Source organism: Piliocolobus tephrosceles, chromosome 9, assembly GCF_002776525.5.
Source record: "Piliocolobus tephrosceles isolate RC106 chromosome 9, ASM277652v3, whole genome shotgun sequence".
Lineage (NCBI taxonomy): Eukaryota > Metazoa > Chordata > Mammalia > Primates > Cercopithecidae > Piliocolobus > Piliocolobus tephrosceles.
The window spans coordinates 109,724,568-109,745,039 of record NC_045442.1 but is presented as its reverse complement, the minus strand read 5'-3'; the positions used below and the strand labels follow the sequence as shown (position 1 = coordinate 109,745,039).

General features: G+C 40.4%; 1 protein-coding gene and 1 pseudogene across 9 annotated transcripts in view; one reads left to right on the top strand and one right to left on the bottom strand.

Moving 5' to 3' along the window:
* The window catches only part of MLLT10 (MLLT10 histone lysine methyltransferase DOT1L cofactor), a 213,732-nt gene that overhangs the window by 95,048 nt on the left and 98,212 nt on the right, over positions 1-20,472 (top strand). The window lies entirely within an intron of this gene.
* LOC111549952 lies at positions 3,454-19,579 on the bottom strand (annotated as a pseudogene).

Genomic DNA, 20,472 nt, shown 5'->3' with positions numbered 1-20,472 from the left:
ATTTTTTAGTAGAGACGGGGTTTCACTAGGTTAGCCAGGATGGTCTCAATCTCCTGACCTCGTGATCCGCCCGTCTCGGCCTCCCAAAGTGCTGGGATTACAGGCTGGAGCCACCGCTCCCGGCCCCCCCTCTTTTTTTTTTTTTTTGAGACGGAGTCTGGCTCTATTGCCTAGGCTGGAGTGCAGTGGCAACATCTCGGCTCACCGCAAGCTCCACCTCCCGGATTTACGCCATTCTCCTGCCTCAGCCTCCTGGGTAGCTGGGACTATTGGTGCCCGCCACCACGCCTGGCTGATTTTTTTGTATTTTTAGTAGAGACGGGGTTTCACTGTGTTAGCCTGGGTGGTCTTGATTTCCTGACCTCATGATCCGCCCGCCTCAGCCTCCCAAAGTGCTGGGATTACAGGCGTGAGCCACCGCACCCAGCCAAGAATTTAATTTTTAAAAAGGAGGTGAGCGAGGGGTGCCTGTTGTGTTGGACGACCCCCCCCCCCAGCTCCACTGGTGCCACAAGGTTGATGGCAGAGGCAGGGAGATTGAGTGTGATTCCACACCCCTGCCTCCCATGTACTGCCCATGGGTGTAAACAGAGACGAGAGGCCCGCAGGGCAAAAGAAGACGAGTTTCATTTTCCATGAATGTGGGTCCCTTTTCTATCATGCCTCAGGCCTGGTCCACCACATTGACCCTGGCGTCTGTTTCTCTTTGTGTATTTAAAAATACTATTTTTTGAAGTATAAATAAGTGATACTGTTATTTTATATTTAATATTAAATACTATGGTATCCAAATTATTTAAAAATGAAATAAACAACAACTTTTAACTTACAATTTCATATGGTTATAGGAAAAATTTAAAAATATATAGCCTTTGCTTTGCAGAGAAGTGCTGTGTGATTCAAGCTGTATTAGCACTGGTTAGGTACTACCTATAGTGTGAGCAAGGGGAGAAGAAAAGTTAATGGTGAAATAGGGCTTTGAATAAGGAAGGGATACTTTGTTTTTTCTTGTTTCTTTCTTTCTTTCTTTTTTTGAGATTAAGTATCGCTCTGTGGCCCAGACTGGAGTGCAGTGGCACTGCAATAGTTCACTGCAGCCTTGATCTCTGGGGCTCAAGGGATCCTCCTCCTTCAGCCTCCTGAGTAGCTGGGACCACAAGCATATGTCACCATGCCTGGCCAATTTTTTTTTTTTTTTTTAATTTGTAGAGACGGGGTCTCCCTATGTTGCCTAGGCTGGTCTCTAATGCCTGCATAGAAGCCATCCTGCTTTGGCCTCCCAAAGTGCTGGGATTACAGGCGTGAGCCACCACCCAGGCTGATTTAAAGGATGGTTTCTGCAAAAATTGAAAATTTGGTATATATTTTAAAAGGAACCAGAGTGTATATTTGGAATTAATTAAAGCCATGTCTGTCAGGGTTAAATTCAGTCACTAAGAGTTCAAATTGTGAATTATTATTTCAGTAGAACGCCTTCTAATATTTATTATGTCTGTTAATGTTAGTTGATGTTGATTAGTAAAAGGAAAGCATACTGTTGTTCTATAATTACACTTTTGACAATAATCATGTGGGTTTTTTCCTACACCAATTAATCATCCAATTCTCTGTGGACACCAAGTGGGTGTCCTGCAATTCAGTTCTGATATTACCTAGACTTAGTGCAGATTCCATAGATACTGGGTCCCATGAGACTGCCTCCATTTCAGTGGCCAGTTGCGAGTCCCAGATTGTTGCCTGTACTTTGACCATCTGGTTATGAATTAGGGGTTCCACACAACCTTCTCCTTAGATTAGGTAATTTGCTACAGTAGCTCACAGAACTCCAGAACACTATTTATTATTATGTATTGTGAAAGATACAGCTCAGGAACAGCTGGATGGAAGAGACACATAGGACAAGTTATGGGGAGGTAGGTGGAGCTTCCATGTCCTCTCCAGGTGCTCCACCCACACAGCATCTCATTGTGTTCACTGACCAGGAACCTCTCAGAGCTTCATTGTTAAGATTTTTTGTGGAGGTTTCCCATTATGTAGGCACAATTTATTAAATGTTTGGTCATTGGTGATTGAATTCAACCTCCAGCCCTTCACCCCTCCACAGAGGTACCAGGGTAGGGCTTAAAGTTCTAAATCTCTGATCACATGGTTGGTTCCTCTGGTGACCAGCATCTATCCTCCAAGATTTACCTTATTAGTGTAAACTCAAGTGTGGTTGAAAGGGGCTTATTATGATCACTAGGGGAATTCAAAGAGTTTTACAAGCTCTGTGCCAGGAATCTGAGAATAAGACCAACTATTATAACAAAAAATGCTCTTACTACCCCATCACTCAGGACGTCAAAGAGTTTTTAGAAGTTCTGTGCCAGAAACTGGGGGCAGAGATCAAACACACACACACACACACACACACACACACAAATATATGTCACAACTGTAAAACAGAGTTGTATTTTCCTTCAGTAACGCAAGTGATACATAGAATGCACAGTTGATTTGACTGTAGTCAAAATCACTAGGAATGATCTTTAGTAAGAGTTACTGCTGTCAAAGGACTCTGTTAGTTTTTTCTAATTCTTTTTATACTTGTTAGAAAGTTTTAAAAGCACCAACCTCACTTCTACCCCACTCAATTTGAAATCTTTTAAAAAGCCCTCTAAGAACTGTGAAGCTGTGTTTTCATGGAGAGTTTAAATGACTTGTTCAAAGGTCAATGATTTGCAGTAACTTATAGTGGTTAGAAGAAAATGGAGTTGTGTTGACTTTTAATCTATGGTTCTTTTTTTTTTTTTTGAATAGATTTTTTAGTTTTATTGAAATCTTACATGAACAAGAAATTGGAAATACAATCACATCAAAGAACAAATTGTCATGGCTTTTGATGTTTAAGCCAAACAAATTTTGTAGGGCAGATTTCAAAATGGCTTGAAGTTATAACAATTTAAAAACACAGTTAACCTATTTCTAAAAATGCAAAACATACAATCATAGGTTATTTTCAGTACAAGAAAACTTAAATGTGTTTGCTTTAATTTCTTAAAACTACTAAGACATAGCACTAGCTTGTATTTTTATTTACAGCATACTCCATACTTCTATGTAATTTATCCTAGATCCAAAAAAGTGAAACTCTTCAAAAGCAAAGGTTCTGCAAAATCATGACTTAACAGTGTGCTCAGCTTGTTTTGAAGCTAAAATGAAGCCTGAAATGATAAAAACATTATAACTCCCAGAATAAGGGAACTCTGTAAGCCCACTAATGTCCAAGAGCATTTATGAAAAGAGCAAAAATAAACGTACTTGAGTATATACACAATAGTGATTTATTCAGCCCAATACAAATGGTAGCAAATTGCTACTTAAAGATGAAACAGTTAAGCAAAAATTTTTTTGAAGAATGTAGTTCTAGAGCCAGTCGTATCTTGCCATTATCATTTTCAAGCACTTACTTGTCTACTTCCACTGTTGCCCATGAGTATCCTGATAAAATTCCTGGTTGTCATTATTGTAACCATAGTTACCAGAATAGTCACCACCTTGCTGAAGTGGCTGCTGAGCGATGGGTTGAGAGACCCAGTTCTGCTAGTTGGTCTGACGATGCTTGGAATCAGGTTGGTTGTAAGCATCTGCCTTCTCTTGCCTCCTACATTGCCTCCTGATTGCCCCAAGATCCACGGGAACCGCAGCCACGGCCTCTCTGCTGTTGTGCAGGACCCCCTCTGCCACCCCTAGAGCCTCTTGGTGGTCCCAAAGGTGCCCCCCTTTGTTAATAGCCAGCTCTACCTCTTGGAGGTGGTGCTCCCCTCCCCCTTGGTGGTGGTGGAGCACCTCGCCCTCCCCTTCCTCCTCTTTCTGTTACTGCATAGCCATCATCATAGCCATAATAGGGAATTTTCATAACCTCCATGATAGTTGTGATATTAATAACCATAGTAATCTTCATGCCATAGTGATCTGGAGGGTAGCCATATCCACCTCTCCCCCAACCTCTAGTCGGAGGCAGCATTCGAGGAGGAGGGTGTAGCGATAATCTTCATATGCAGTGCTTCTGGAGGCCTGTCTAGCAGCTTGGCGCTCTTTCCTTTTCTTGTCTGGTGGCTTGGCTAAGACTATTTCAAGTTTTTCCCCTTCTATTTCTTTGCTATTCATTTCATCCATAGCCTTAATGACTGCTCCTCTGTCTTCAGAATGAACAAATGCATAATTTTTCAACTTATTTACTCTTTGAAGTTCTCCAAATTCAGAAAATGACTTTTCCAATATTTCGTCTGTGCCCGAATTTCTCACAAACAATACTTTTACCTTAGCTATGACTTCTGGATCTGGTTCTTCACGGGATCAGTCCATTCAACTGTAACTGCATTTCCCCGTACTTTTACTTTTCCACTCATCAGCCGGCATCTGGCTTGTGATCCTCATATTCCAGGAAGCAGAACTCCCATTTCTTCTTTTTGTCATCAGGTTGATGATAGAGAATAACGTCCACCGAACCCTCTGTGACTTTACTGAATTCTTCCAGAATATTTTCTTTAGTGTTATTCTTCAGAATGGATCCAACAAAAAGTCTGTTGTTTGCCACAGAAATGCGTACAACTTTGGTTGTTTACCAAAGGGCGAATTTCATAGCTGTCACACTTTCACAGCTTCCTGTGCAGCTTCCTTTCCACAGGAAGTGATAAATGCATACCCTCTATTCTGACCAGACAGTGGATCTGTCATAAGACATAGATCGCAAATGGTACTGGCCTTCTCAAAAAGGGGCACCAACTCATCCTCATATAAATCTCTTGGTATTTTGCCTATAAACACCTTTGTTCCAATTCCAGGTTGCACGCCAGAGTACACACTGTTTGATGGAGGCCCACCATACTTCCTCTCTCCTGTGGTTACATTCAGAGTATAACCAGTTCTCTCAAGCAAGGCCTTGATCTTTGCTTCATCAGGTCCCTTTGTGGACTCTTGCACCTAGCTCCCCTGTTTTCTCTCTGCCTATAGGTCTCCACAGGTCTCCTATAGGTCTCCTATAGGTCTGCCATAACTCCACATAAAAATGCACTTTTGTTCTGAACATGTGATAAGTCACTTTCCTTGAACTGCTGTAGTACAGACAGAGCTCCTTCATTAAATTCGCTGAGAGCATCAATTGCTCTTTCATCAAGATCGATAACAGCTATCAATCCAGGGCAGAGCTGGGGCAGATGGCTAGGCCCGTGAGAATCAGCACAAGGCACGTTGAAAATTACTAGAAATCACGTGTGCATGCTACCCTCCAAGTCTGGTTATTATGTTTACATGGCAAACAAGCTGAAGGGGAAACAGGTACACATTTGCAGAATGGGAGACCAAACATGAGAGGCAGCCTTCTAATCTATTCCTGCAAGAATCAACCCAGCCTCACGAAAGCTGCATTAATACATTCATGAGGATAGTCCCGTAACCCAAATGCCTCTTAAAGGCCCCATCAGCTCTCAGTACTATCACATTGGCAAATTTCAACATGAGTTTTGGCAGGAACACACCACGCTTAAACCATAGAATAGGATTACTCGTCTCTTTGAAGAGAGCTAGACTGCTTTCTTCCGTGGCCCTCAAAGGAATAAAACTCTCAGTCAAATCATTGGAATGACTTTTCTATGTCTTTGTAAAAGTTTTCTAGCATTGAGAGTTACCTGGTACCTCTGTCCTTTTTGTGTACTTTCCTTTTGGAATCTTGCGCTCTAGTTGAACCTTTCAGAGTCTATGTGAAGAGTTAAGAGAGGACAGGTCTTTTCAGGAACATCAGTTTGGAATGTGAGGGTAGGTTGGGTGAGACTGAAGAGTATGGTAAGATGAGATAGCTAAGAAGAGGCCAGTTTATGAAGAATTTATAAGCAGTTTTAGACTTCATTCTTGGACGTTGAGCCAGGCAGCCAGTAGGATTAATTCTTTTTTTAACTTTTCGTTTTTCAATAATTTCAAAGTTAAAGTTGCAAAAATACTACAAATAATAATGCTATACTACTCACTCATTCCAAAAATGTGAACATTTTACCATATTAATGTTACCATGTCCTTCCCTCCACCCTCTTTTGCTGGCTCTCTTTCTCCTCTACTCTCTATAGAATCTTTTTGAACCATTGCAGGGTAAATTACAAATACAATGCCTCTTTAACCCAAGTACTGTAAGTGTATAGTTTTAATTAAAGGGAATTTCCTAAACAAAGTATAGTGATCAAAATCAATAAATTAATATTATTACAGATTATTATCTAATCTACAGATCATATTCAGGTCGCACCCGCTGATGTCATCTACACCAAAGGGGGAAACCTTTTACTCTTCCAGGTCCAGGATCCAATCCAAGATCACAAGTTGCATTTAGCTGTCATGTCTATTCAGTGTTTCCCAGTTTGGAATATGTCCTCATTCATTGTTTTTTATGACCTTGACATCTCTTAAAGTCCTATTTCAGGTTATCTGAGGTATTGCTTTCTGTATTTCTTAGGTCTTAACAAAGGAGTTTACAGCTACACTCTTGTTTTAATCTTCATACAGCTGTTTTCTAACAGTGGCCTAGATTTTCTCTGGGAGCCATTCTTTGATTTTAGCTTTGTTTGCTATCTGGAGAGACTGGGAATTTTTAAAACCAGCAAGTCTTGGTTCTTTTTTTGTCAATAGTCTTTCCATTAGCTTATTTCTGTACTCCTGCTTTTTACTATAAAAGTAAGAAGGAGTTAGACTGCATCTTCCACAGAATACCTAGAAATCTCCATGTTAAATTATGCAACTCGTTAAATACATTTTCTATTTTTCATGTTACCACAGGCAGTGTTGTGCCTAAACTTTCAGTTACTAATTATGAAGTATTCAGCTTCTTCCAATTTTCAGTTACTTTTTTCTCACTTTCATTTAAGTCCTTAGTAGCAGCCTCCTAAGGACCATGAAGTTTCTAGTGACAGTGTCTTCATTGCTTATGAAGCTTTCGCTGATACTCTGCTGCAAGTCCTGTCAGCTTCTGTCTACTACCTGATTCCAAGCAGCGCCTGCATTTTCAAGTTTTACTGTATGGGAACACCCCTCTCCTGGTAACATATACCCAGGAGTAATCTGTAAATCTGTGTTAGTTAACTATTGTAGCACAGTAATTTACCCTAAAATATACTGGCTTAAAACTCCAATAAACATTTATAGTGTCACAGCTTCTGTGGGTCAGGAATTTGGATTTAGTGGGTGTTTCTACCCCAGAGTCTATTATCAGATTGCCTTCACGTTGTTGGCTTGGGTTATAGTCATTTAAAGGCCAGACTAAAGTTGAAGGATACTCTCGTTTTTTTTGTTTGTTTGTTTGTTTTTGTTTTTTTTTGAGACGGAGTCTAGCTCTGTCACCCAGGCTGGAGTGCAGGGGTGCAATCTTGGCTCAGACTCACTACAGTCTCCAGCTCCCAGGTTCAAGCAATTCTCCTGCCTCAGCCTCCTAAATAGCTGGGATTACAGGCTTTCACAACACCCAGCTAATTTTTGTATCTTTTAGTAGAGATGGGGTTTCGCCATGTTGGCCAGGCTGGTTTTGAACACCTGACCTCAGGTGATCTGCCTGCGTTGGCCTCCCAAAGTGCTGGGATTACAGGCGTGAGGCACTGTGCCCTGCCCCCCGCTTTTTTTTTTTTAACACGATGTCTCGCTGTATCTCCCAGGCTGGAGTGAGGTGACATGATCTTGGCTCACTGTAACCTTCGCTCCCAAGTTCAAGTGATTCTCCTGCCTCAGCTTCCCCCTTAGCTGGGACTACAGGTGTGCACCACCACGCCCGGCTAAATTTTGTATTTTTAGTGGAGGTGGGATTTCACCATGCTGGCCAGGCTGGTCTCCAACTCCTGACCTCAGGTGATTGCCCATCTTGGCCTCCCAAAGTGCTGGGGTTAGAGGAGCTACCACACCCAGCTGCTGAAGGATATTCTCTAAGATGACTTATTCACATGATTGACAATTTGGTGGCTGCCTGTTTTTTTGCTGCATGAATTGTTTCTTAGGGACTTTTGTGTGCCATGTGACATGGCACCTAACTTTTCCCATAGTGACTGATCTAAGAGCAAGGCAAAAGCTGCCATGTGTTTTATGGCCTGGCCTTGGAAGTCACACAGTATCATTTTCTTTTTCTGGCTGAATGTGTTTTTATTTATTTTTTTAAAAAGGTTTTTTTTTGAGGTAAGAATACATAACATAACATTTGCCATTTTAACCACTTGGATTTAACAAAAAAAATACTGTAATTTTTACTCTCTATTGGATGCATAGGTAAACCTGTTCAGTATGGGTAGGCACTGCATAGGTGCAAAGATCATTGGGGGCATGGAGACTGTCTACCACACCCTGAGATTTGGGCACATATCCTGTTTCTTACTGAATTTTTACCCACAAGTTTTAGCATTCACTGATGAGTCTAGCCTGAAATAAATAATAGCTGACAAAAAGTGATTTTCTAATTGTATCATTCTCAGTAGCGGGGAGGGGTGGAGTCTACAGAGGAAATAAAAGAGTAGTTTGAGTAGTATAAGGATAAATGTTATGTCCTTTGGTTTTAGCACAAAGGAAGTCGTTGAAGAGGAGTTTCAATGTAGAGTTTCAGTATATTTATTGGTAGATAAAGTGGGTGTGAGGAAGTACAGATAGTGAGAGTACTTAACTCTTAAGAATCTCAGATTTGCTGGGCTTGCATCTGTAGTCCCAGCTGCTGGAGGGCTGATGTGGGAGTATCTCTTGAGCCCAGGAGTTAAAGGCTGCAGTGAGCTATGATCATGCCATTGCATTCCAGCCTGGACAACAGAGTGAGACCTCATCTCTTAAAACAAAAAATTAGAAAGAATCTCAGATTTGAAGACAAAAGGAGTAGGCAGGAGAAAGAATACTGTGTCTTCTTCTATTTTGGTGGGGAAGAAAGAAGAGAAGCATGTAAGTGAATAACTAGGTCACCTGGATAATAGAGCAAAGAAAAGTAGATGTGGGTAGAACCCTGTCAGAGATACTGCTAGGCAGATTGGGTATACAAATAAGGAGGCCAAGTGTGTTATTTTCAAAAGTGTTTAAAATAATGGATCATGAGATTGAGGTGGGATAATAGATGTAGTGGAACTAGGGAAGGGCTGGAACATAGAGTTGTAGGAGATGTTGGAGCATGGGCCTAGAGGACTCAGTGAGGTTCAAGAATAAGTATAGTCAGAGTGTGAATTAATTGCAGGGTTATGAAGAAAGAGTAGATCATTGTGATTTAATGATCCTTAAATGATTGGGATATGTTGAGTGATGGCAGCTTCCAGGTGTCGGAAGACAGTTCTCCATGGTTCTGACATTTATACACATTTTGTGAGTGTCAGCCCTGACTGCTTTTGTTCTTTTCAAGGTTGTTTATATAGCAAGCAAACAGCCTTGGAAAATGGAGGCACTGTCATTCAAATTCCTCTTGTAATTCAGTCCACTGTGTGTATACATGTCATCTGGCCCCAGGTCACCCTGTCAGAAGGGGGAATTTAGGCAAATGCTAACAGTCTGGCTTTTGCTATTGCCACGAGGATTAAAGTCCTCTGTGTCCAATGCAGGAGTCTTGTGTCATCTTCTGCCTACATCCATGAAACTGTGGTAGACTAACTTGTCACTTTACAAGTAGAGTAAGATAAGTACAAGACAAGTAACTTGTCACTTTACAAGTACAGTAAGACTCTTTGTAGTTTTTGACACTGAAATGTGGTTTTAGGCATACTGAAGGAGAGTCTGAATGAAAGCCGTTGAAATTGAGAATATTTGAGGACTTTGTGAGTTGTTCATACAGTTGGCCTTAACTCGCTGGCACACCCACTCTTGTGGTCCAGGGGTATCGGGATACTGTGGTTGAAGGTCTTACCAAGATCACATGCAGTAGGAAAGAGTTACCTAAAGAAAAGTAATGGGCAGGCAAAAAGAAGAGATTAAGAGATACTTATTAATAAATGATAGAGCTGGGATTTAAAAATGAACTATGTCTGATTACAAAGTCCATGGATTTTTTTTTTTTAATACGTCTTTCTGCCTTTACTTGGAGGCTGTATTAGTCCATTCTCACACTGCTGTAACGAACTACCCTGAGAATGAGTAATTTAGGAAGAAAAGAGGTTTAATTGACCCACAGTTCTGCAGGCTGTACAGGAAGCATGGCCAGGAGGCCTCAGGAAACTCACAATCATGTCAGAAGGCAAAGGGGAAATAAACACATCTTTACCACGGTGGAAAAGAAGAGAGAAAATGAAGAGGGAAAGTTTGAAAGTGCTACATACTTTCAAACAACTAGATCTGGTGAGAACTCTTATCAGGAGAACAGCAGGGGGGAAGGTCTGTCCCCATTATTCAGTCACTCCACCATCAGGTCCCTCCCCTGACACTTGCAGATTATAGTTCAACATGAGATTTAGGTGAGGACACAGAGCCAAACGATATCAGAGGTAATAATAATCATATCCCCTTTGAAAGATAAATCTATATTACAACTTCAAGGGTGTTTTTTGTTTGTTTTAGTACAATGGTGAAGTTTTCACATGTTCTCAAAAGAATGCTAATACAGAGTATGCCTTATCAATCCTCTGTTCTGTTCCAGGAAGTTATTATTTAACTGAGTAGTATTTGGGAGAAGAAATTTTAAAGACCTCCTTGCTTAGAAGGGATAAATAACTTGTTAAAAGAAGATAAAAAGTGAAAGTAGACGTGAATAGCCATTTTGAAATGTAGCTTGAATTCAGATGTTGAAGACAAACAGTAATAGTGTGCATCAATTAAATGGCATGTCCATGAAATAGAATTTTATGACAAACTGAATTGGCTGAGGATTAACTTTATTTAATAGAGTTATTTTTTGCAACTTGGAAGGCTGAGATGTAATACAAAGACTCAGGTCTAATTCATTTAGGTGTTTAGAATTGTATTCCAGCTATCTAATTATAGCATCATGGAGATGAAGTAATGATAGCCAGTTGTTTTCCATTAATAATATAAACCTTTTAAATGTATTTATCACCTGTGGCACTTCCATTTCTAGTTTTCATTTCCAGTTTTATAGATAAAGAATAGGGACATGAAAGTTTAATTAGATTTGATAGATGTTTACAAAACATCTACTGAATTCAAGACTCCATGCTTAATTCTTGGGAAAACAGAGTTTAAAAATCTGGAGAGTCACAATCAATATTGAACAGTTTGTTTGAAGTTTTGTATTTTGGGGGCATAAGACCAGTAGAATCCAGTTTATTTTTAAAAGCTTTTCTGCTTTCTATAGCTTCTCTTGTGTATTTTTTCAGAAATGTAGCTATAAGCAGTGAGTGTGTTAATAGTCGATAGGTCTGATTTATCTGAAAAGCCATTTAACTGAGGTATATAATCAGCTACTGATTGTAGGATGCACCTTCATTTTATGTGCCACTAAGAAAGAAAAAATCATGCCAAGTAAACTATGACACAGCAATATTATAATACATAACCTGATTTTAGAGATTTATTTAAATAAATAAATATCTTAGAATCTATTAAATATGGCATGTCAGAGAACTTAGAGTGCCTTTTAACTCTTTCAGGTGTTGCATATAAAGTTAAAAGATGTGTATATGATTGTTCATCACTGTAGTAGCTCACATTTAGAAATCATGTAAATTGCCCATAACAGATGAATAAATTATGGCATATCTGTAAAATGGGGCATTATGTTATGTCTCAGTTTCTTCATCTGCATCAAGTTGATTTTAGTGCTTACCTCATAGAGTTGTTAAAATTAAAGTAGTTAGTACATGTAAAATGTCCTGGCACATATTAACTGAAAACTTGATTGTTTAGACAGAAAACACAGGAGCATCTTAGTATTAACCAACATTATTATTGTAACATTTATGATTTAAAATCATGATTTAAAAGACTAATGAACTGCGAAGATGTTTTTAATATAAGTGAAAGATACATAGTATATTCCCAGTTTTGGTTAGGAGATTTTTAGGCCAGGCATGGTGGCTCATGCATGTAATCCCAGCTGTTTGGGAGGCCAAGGAGGGTCTAAGAGTTGGAGACCAGCCTGGGCAACATAGCAAGAAGCTATGTCTACAAAAAATACAAAAATTAGCTGGGCATGGTGGCATGCACTTGTAGTAGTCCCTGCTACTTAGGAGACTGAGGTGGGGGAGGATTGCTTGAGCCCAGGAAGTCCAGTCTGCAAAAGCTGAGTGAGATTGTGCCACTGCCCTCCAGCCTGGATGACAGAGACCGTGTCTCAAAAAATTATTATGGATTTATTTGAGAATTAGTTTTTCACATTGTGACACTTTTTCTCTACACAGTTAGGCATGTGTACCACCTAAGAAGTTGATTCTACATAGCCACAATGTAATTATCTTAGGAAATGTAACATTAATACTATTAACATATAATCCATATCCAAGCACCTCATTGTTCGGGTAATGTCCTAATTGGTAGCCAGTTTAAGAAGAAATTGATGCAGGAGTCAAGTATCAAACGTTGCATTTAGTTGTTGTCTCTTTAGTCTCCTTTAATCTAAAATAGTCCCTGCACTTTGGGAAGCCGAGGTGAGTGGATCACTTGAGGTCAGGAGTTCGAGACCAGCCTGGTCAATATGGAGAAACCCCATCTCTACTAAAAATACAAAAATTAGCCAAGTGACGTGGCTCATGCCTGTAATCCCAGCTACTTGGGAGGCTAAGGTAGGAGAATCACTTGAACCCAGGAGGCGGAGGTTTCAGTGAGCTGAGATCACACTACTGCAGTCCAGCCTGGGTGACACAGCGAGATTCAGTCTCAGAAAATAAAATAGTTACCAGGATTTTCTGCCTTTCATGACATTGACATTTTCTTAAGTTTAGACTAGTTGTTTTGCAGAATATTCCTCAACTGGGATTTGTCTGATTTGTTTCCTCCTGAAAAGATTCATGTTAAGCATATTTGATGGAAATATCACATTGATGATGTCTTGTTCTCAGTGTATTATATCAAGGGACACATGATATTATTTTATCCCATCATCCGTGGTACTAAGTTTGATCACTTGGTTAAGGTGTTGTCTGTCAGATCTACTGTGAAGCTTTTGTTTCCCTGTGAGATGTTACTTGAGGCTTTGAAATTTCTGTTCCCCAGTAGTCTTTCATGCAGTGTATTTGATATATCTGTTGATGATCTTTGCCTGAATCTATTATAACTATGGTGGTAATAATGTGATGATTTTCTGTTTCTATCAATGCTTCCATATTTATTTTTTGGCATGCTTTGATTATGAAGAACTTCATCCGTCTGTCCAAACATCCATCCATTGACTAATCTCTCCATTATCAAGTAGACTCAAGTTTATTTTTTTAAGTTCACTGTGTTATGTAATTCCTATTATTACTCATCTTAATGCTCAGATTGTCCCACATTTGGCCAATGGGAGTCCTTCAACTTGGCAACTGTGCCCTTTTGAAATTTTTCAACAGTTTATAAGCATTTCCTTAATTTCTAGTAAAACAGATACTGTAGGCTTATCTTCTTTTCTGCCCCAGACCTTGAATCAGCTCATTTTCTAATGCTGGTTTCTTTTAGTGGAGGTAGCCTATCTACTTGGAGTGTATCTCTATCCTAGAATGGACCCTTCAGCAGTTTGAGAGGTCATACCAGTCCTTCTTACTGTGTGCCCCATGCGCTTTCGTGTTATTGGCCAGTGCAGAACTCTTCCTGGTTTCAGCTGCCTTTCTCAAATTGGCTCTCAATGCTTTCCAGTAAGTACTGTTGACTAAATATTTAGTGGTTTTCTTGTCGCTTCCTTCTTCCTCATGAATGCTTTTACCATGTGGGCCTTATAACTCTTTTCCTTACCTGCTTGTATTTTGGGGTTGATGGTGATGCTTTGACACTCAGTTTTGTTGTGTTATTCCATGAGTTTTTGGTTTTATTATCTATTTGCTTTGTTTGTTTGTTTTTTTGAGACAGAATTTCACTCTGTGGCCCAGGCTGGAGTGCAGTGGCGCGGAGTCGGCTCGCTGCACCCTCTGCCTCCTGGGTTCAAGCAATTCTCTTACCTCAGCCTCCTCAGTAGCTGGGATTACAGGTGCATGCCATGTCACCTGGCTAATTTTTGTATTTTTAGTAGAGATGGGGTTTCACCATGTTGGCCAGGCTGGTCTCGAACTCTGACCTCAAGTGATCTGCCCACCTCAGCCTCCCAAAATGCTGGGATTATAGGTTTTTTGCTTTGTTTTTATATTTGGGATTCGGAAAGGATGAGAAACTATGTTGCTGCCACCATTTTCTCTTGCTGTTTTTTTTGTTTTTGTTTTTGTTTTTGTTTTTGAGATGTGGTTTCGCTCGTCTCCCAGTCTAGAGTGCAGTCGTGCAATTTGGGCTCACTGCAACCTCCGCCTCCTGGGTTCAAGATACTCACCTGCCTCAGCCTCTCAAGTAGCTGGGTGATCGCCCGCCTGGGCTCCCCAAAGTACTGGGATTACAAGCGTGAGCCACTGCACCTGGCTTTTTTTACTCCTCTTCTGTCAAATCATAGCTCTCTTCGTTTTACTCTTTTCTTGCTCCTCTTGTACCCAAATTCAGCACTTAACCTAGCCTTGCCTTTCTGGTGAAGCTAGACTTCCTTTGACTTATATGACTCATACTGTATCTCTCTTTTTTGCATGGATTTTGTTGTTGTTGTTGTTTTTGAGACAGAATCTCACTCTGTCACCTAAACTGGATTGCAGGGGCATGATGAAGGTTCACTGCAGCTTCAACCTCCTGCACTAAAGCAATACTCCCACCTCAGCCTCTGGAGTAGCTGGGAGGACCACAGGCATGCACCACCACTGCCTGGCTAAGTTTTTACATTTTTTTGTAGAGACGGAGTCTCCCTGTGTTGCCTAGGCTGGTCTTGAGCTCCTGGGCTCAAGCTATCCTCCTCCCACCTTGGCCTACCAGTGTTGAGATTCTAGGCTTGAGCCACTGTGATCGGCCCATGATTTTCTTCTATTTTCATTTCACTTTTATACTGTCTTTATATATGTATATGTCTTACTGTCAGACTGTATCATGTCTCAAAGCCAATCTATATTTTTTATGTTTTAATGTTCTTTTACAATGCCTAATATGATTTTTCTTTTCCTTTCCTTTCCTTTCCTTTTTCCTTTTTCCTTTCCTTTCCTTTCCTTTCTTTTGAGACGGAGTTTCACTCTTGTTGCCCAAGCCGGAGTACAGTGGCATGATCTCAGCTCACTGCAACCTCTGCCTCCTGGGTTCAAGCCATTCTCCTGCCTCAGACTCCCAAGTAGCTGGGACTACAGGCATGTGCTACCACGTTGGCTAATTTTTGTATTTTTAGTAGCTTTTTAAAAAAAATCCTGAATGTCAGGTGTGAGGAAATAGAAGAAAGGTAGTGTTGTTGACAGCTTGTGAGTACTTAACTAATTTTAGTTGCATTGACTATAATATGGTAGTTGTGTATACATTTATAGACAATTAGGAATAGGAAACACAATCAGGAGGTACTAATGGAGTAAGAAATGTTTGCTGAAGTCCTGGAAAGCCATCATTTCTTTTTTCTTCCTTCCTCAAAAGGCCTTCGTGGGTTCAGTTTCAATAAGAACTCTGTAGCAAGCTAATAGCTTCTTTTGAAAATGGAATGCACTTAATAGCCATGTCATTGGAGCATCAAGTCCAAATCTCCGGTGGGCGCCTGTGGATGGAGGATTTTTTGCCAGAGGATTCAGTTGGCAAAATCATAATTCATAGAAACATTTAGTTTAAAAGCACAATGAGGACTGTGGGATTCCAAAGATAGAAAATGTGCTTCATCTTGCTGCCTAGCTTCCAACACAGTGTGTTGGTTTTGGGCTACTCTCATATGATGCATCTTTGCAGGATAGCTGACTTTTAAAGGATAAGCAGAATGTTGAAGTGACCATCATAGAGCCCCTGTTATTGAAAGAGTTCAGTAAGGTGTTCAGCCTGCTTTTCGATGGTGGGAGTCTGAAGAGACCAAAGCTTTTCCTTGACTTCCAGAGGAATTTGGTGTTGTAAATCTGTTTCTATACTTTGCAGAAACTTGTTGAGCAGGTCTTTGATTTTTATTGCAGTTTTTCCACCAGCTGTGCTGACAGAGAAGATAACATTACAGAGCTATTGAGACTGAGGCTTCTAATTTAACAGCCAATAGTGAGAGCTTTGGCAATCATAGGATAGAGGTACTGAGTCCCGGCATACTTATCTGTGGCAAGTGGCAAGGGAGTTTAGGTCACCCCTCTGGGAAAGCACTTCAGACATATTGGAGACTTTGACACATGGATGTAAACTGATCTTGATCCTTGGGCATGAATGTTATGGCAAAGAGGCATTAGAAATGTCCAGAACAGCCTACCAAGTACCATCAGTCTATGTAGTGGATTTAGTCTGTAGCAGCTGGGGCTATAAGAGCAATAACTAAACTCACTTGGCACTAATTCACTGTTAGCTTCCAGCTCTTATTAGCCTTTTTTCACTGGCCTTGTAGGGCTTTTGTGTTGAGGTATTGTATTTCTTCCTACCCCTGGAACCTTTGAGTCCTTTATCGAAGCTGTGGCTTCCCTTTGTCCTTCTGGAATCCTATGCTGTTTCTGTTGAACCACCCAGGAAAGAGACATGGTTCGGAGAGTGATTTATATGTCTCAGTATTTCTACATGTTGCTCTTCTTGATTGGGGGAATACCTTTTGCACTTATGGATGGGTAAAGATAAACATATAATACAGGGGATGGCAAACTTCTCCTCTAAAGGACCAGATAGTAAATGTTTTTGGGCTTTGTGGACCGCATTTAGTCTCTATCATATATTCTTCTTTTTTGGGGGGAGGGCGGGGGTGCTAAGGAATATTTTAAAGATGCAACATTACTCTTAGCTTAGGTGTCATAATTTGTTGACTTCTGTTACATCATTTTCTCTTATACTATACTTCAGATGTCCAGGCAATAATGAATATACAGTTTAATTGCCCAGAGACCCCACCTACAAAGTCATGTTAGCTTCCTTACCCCCCGAGAATCCTGCCAACTGAATCCTGGGTAGGATAGTGATCTGGGTGCCTGTATCCAACACAGTCTTAAAAATTTGTGTTTTCTGGCTGGGCACGGTGGCTTATGCCTGTATTCCCAACATTTTGAGAGGCCGAGGTGGGAGGACTGCTTGAGCCCAGGAGCGTGAGACTCCATCTCTATTTAAAAAAATAAATCATATATTTTCCTCTCCTCAAATTCCTTTTAGCATGCTTGGATGAGTGCATGTGGCCATTGAGGCCTCTTGGGGATAGGGAGTGCACATCCCCATCTTTAATTATTTTTCTTCTTAAAGCACTGAGGTCACCTAATTGTTACAGTGGGGTAGAAATGAAGCTGACTGCCAAACTGGTGAGGAAGTCCTCTCCATCTAACCAGAGTAGGCTAGCTGCCAGCAGAGCATCCTGGGACAGCTCTCTTTAAACATAGTTTCTGGTGCTTAGCCTGCAGCCACCTCTTCAGTTTCTCTTCATTATTCAGGCAATAAAATGAAGACCCATTAACTGCCTAGTTGACCGTATAATTTTTCATTTTTTGACTTTGCTCAGATCCCATTAATTGGCCTGTGAGGCCTTTAATTTTCCTCTTCTGAATAGCCATGCCCCTAACAGCATCATATTCTCTTATCACCAAACTGTGAAGAACTATGAAAGAGGTGGAGTAGAAAAAACAATTTCTCCTGCTGTAGTCTCACAATACAGAATGCTTCTGTGACCCATAAATGTAGAGCGATTTCTCCCCACCAACAAGCAAGCTATCAGTTTTGCAGCAGACATCAGCTGCGTATCCTCTAATTCTGTTCAGTTTGGACGCTGTCTACCTGGAGATGGCATCAGGTTGGGAACTCAGTCCCATAGGACTGAGTCTCACTTTTGAAACTGATTCTAAGCGCCAGGTGCTTCTGTCCCCCTGGCTATGACTTGGGGTTCCCACAGCCCACTCCTTGGGTTGGATTAATTTGCTAGAGTGGCTCACAGAACTCAGGGAAACCCTTACTTATGTTTACTGGTTTATTATAAAGGATATTGCAAAAGTATACAGATGAATAGATGAATAGTGTGAGGTATGTCAGGGGGTAGGGAGGCAGAGCTTCCCCATCCTCTTGGGCCTTTTATACAGAGTTCACTGGATAGGCATGATTGAAGCTTGGACACCTGTATAGAAATGTGCTTGAACAAAGGTATGATCTAACACTAATAGACTGAGTAGGGAAACCCAGGCAGGCCTGTATGTTCACAACGCTTCTTGGCCTCTCTGTGCAACATTATTTTCTTCTGGGTATTGGGGCAGAACCCCTTCTGAAATGGGGGTTTTATGACCCACAATCAGACAGGGTAGGTCAGAGAATTTCTTTATGTCCAGCTCCATTATAGAAAAGTAGGAGAAGTTTAGAGCATATTTTTAATTTTTATGGCCTGTCTTGGGGAGAAAAAGGAGGGCAGGAAGGGTCCGAGAGAGATTCTGTTTTCTGAGGCCTAAAGCACCCCATTATAATAAAGGACTGTTATTTCACCTTTGTTACTCTGATGCTGTTCTGAAGCTGCATCAGGAACCAAGGACAAACGGCCAAATACTTTAACAAAAGTTACGCCTGTTTTTTTAGTTACTTAAAAAGTAACAAAGACTATGGGAGTTGTGACTCAGGGACTGTGAACAAAACCAATATATGTATACATATATATGTGTGTGTGTGTATATATATGTGTGTGTATGTATGTGTATATATGTATATGTATATATCATAATACCACAGAAGTCTGTCATTTGACCTTACTTGTAAAGTATCTAATTAAGAGATGCAACTTCTGGGTCAAGAGATAGACAACTTATTACTTAGAGCAATAGTTGTAACCAGAGTATCAGTAAATTTTGGCCATTTCCCGTAGGGCACTGCAAAGAGGGCCAAATAAAATCTGTTCGTGCTGTGTGTTGCATTACAGGAGCGGAGCCCTGAGCTTAGGGCACTGAATCTTTTGTAATAGACAGTAAGCATAGCTGATCTTTGCTTTCTGTCTTCTGAGGCTATTCACTATATGAACAACCTTGAAAAGATAGTCCAGAATAATGGGCTACCATTAGCCTAACTCAAAAGACATGCAGAAATAGGAAAGACTCATACAGTATGGTTTCCTGCCACATGAATGATTCTCAAATTATGATTGACTTTACTCAATGTTTTTGATTCACAGCTAAGTTCAAAAGAGGTGTCCTTGATGGACAGACAACATTCTTCCAAGCTGTGAATCACAGGCTTAGGTTTCTTCCATCTTGTGACTGCCTTCTTTAAAATGCTGCCTCTATGGCTTTAATGCTTATTTTTGTTATTTATGTAACAGTTATCTGTGTAACCAGTGTGGATACTAGAAATTTGGGGCTACTAAGGACCAGGCCTAGAGGTGACACACATCATTTTCATTCAGACTGCTCTGATTGGAACCCAGTGCAATGGCCACATGTAACTGCAAAGGAAGCTGGGAAATGTCTAGTTACATGCCAAATAAAAAGAAATGAGTTTGGCGAATAGGCTGTCTCTACCTCATTTTCGCCCATTCTTGTTACTTTGTATGTAATTACAGAGAATGACAGAAGACAGAACATTTAAAAAATGAAAGTTAAAAAACAAAATCTCACTCCATATCTCACCATTGAGAAATAGCCACCACTTACTACTAAGTAAATATCACAGATTTTTTCTATGCATAGAGACATACATACATACATAAAAAGGATAGAGAAAAGTTATTAAATTAAGTGAAACCTACTGATGTTATAAACACCAAAGGCAGATTTACTTGACTGTATAGAGGGAAAAGAAACCCTTCTTGTACAAAAACAACAACAAAATTTAGCTGAATACGTGGTGTGTGCCTGTCATCACAGCTACTCTGGAGGCTGAGGTTGGAGGATGCCTTGAGCCTGGAGTTTGAGGCTGTAGTGAGCTATGATCATACCACTGCACTCTAGCCTGGGTGGAAGAATGAGATCAAAAAAACTTTTTCCCCCCTTACTACAAGAAATACTATTTCCTCAAACATACCTTTATGTTTAATAATAGAAATTACAAAAGCAAACAAGACGTTGAAGAGGTAAGACTGTCTTTCTAGTTGGGGTGCTTTTAGCTCTAAGTGATGGAATACTCAAATCAGAGTGGCTAAAGCAATTCGAAATTTATTACTTCATGAAGGTTCAGATGCTAGGCTTTTCTAAGATTGGTTAATTAACAATAGCCAATTCATCTGTATTAGAGCATTGTTGACTTTTTTGTGATTTTCTTGACTTTTGTAGTCATGGTTGCCAGGTCACTGCAGTTGTTCTGAGGATCATGGTCTAACACTTGAGCATCTAAAGGCAGGAAGGGAATACCTTTAAGAATGAGGAGAACACCTAGAAAATTTCAACATCTGGCCTGGTGCAGTGGCTCACCCTGTAATCC